A 1,234-nucleotide genomic window follows, 5' to 3' on the forward strand; every position below is an offset into this window, starting at 1 on the left:
AATCCACCAAGAAAATTTTCTTTGCCTGTTCTCATAATAGAAAGCATGTTCCCAGGCATTGATATAATCAAAATAATTTTTATGCCTTAACTGTCTAGTGATTTCATAAGGTTTAAACAAATCACCAGTCCATTGATCGGGTCGAATTACCCTATGAATTACTGCTTTGCTATAAGCAACTTCACCGCCGAATCGTTCAGTAGAGTCGAATTCTACCGAACTAGTGGCTACAAGAATATCTTGAAAATACTGATAATCTTTTGGATAAACAAAAGAGTCAGCATTATTTTTAAAATAAAATGATACAACCTCATTAGGTTGAAGATGAGTGTATTTGTTTTCAATGGGTATTACCCATTTTGTTGAAATTGGAATATAAGGGAAAATATATTCTCCAGGATGACTTGCTGCCAGCAGAATCGGCAGGATCAAGATTTACAAAAACTTTCTTTATTTATGAGAGGTATATATTACAGAGAGAAAGAAGCTTAAGACTCAAATTTTTTTGCATACCTAGAAATTGAAATTAAGCTACTATAAAAACAAGAGAAAAAGTAGAATTGGAACCTACCACTGTCTACCATTACATAAAAGAACGGCTAAAAATAATCCAGCCAAAAAGCAATGGGTCCCCCATTAACTTCAATAATCGAACTGAATGATAGAACTGGGGCCCGCCACCATCAATAATAATCGAGAAGAAAGTCGTCATGCATGACGTCTTACGATCTAGAAGGCGCGAGAAAAAATTTGCCTTTGTTGTAATTTCAACTGAGCTCTGTAGAACATTAACCAGCGTAAAAATTGGACGACATCTCTCTAATTGACGTTATCTCTCCAATTGTAATTGTCTTCTGCAATTTGATATTCCACAATTTGATTGTAATGATCAATGGATGAATCAACTTGTGCTATTGATTCTTTTACGGCTTTTAGCTGTCGACAGATTCTAACTACATAAGGATCCATCTTACAGATCAAAAGGATCATGTGAGTCTTGCAATAGATCAACGGCCGCTTCTTCTTCAGACATATGTGAGGATGCTGAATCGGCATTTGCAGGGCCTGCTTCATTTTGCTTCAATAAAGCCATAATTTGCGCCAAATCTTCTTTAGAGATCTTTGAAGTAATCTCTATAAAGATATCTTGAACATTTAGCTTTGGTGGTTTCGGGGGTTCCAGATCAATTAACCCTCTAATAGAAAACACTGAGTTTTCAAAGAAATTGAATTT

Source organism: Cynara cardunculus (genome assembly GCF_001531365.2).
Source record: "Cynara cardunculus var. scolymus isolate 2C chromosome LG 12, CcrdV1, whole genome shotgun sequence".
NCBI classification, from domain to species: Eukaryota; Viridiplantae; Streptophyta; class Magnoliopsida; order Asterales; family Asteraceae; genus Cynara; species Cynara cardunculus.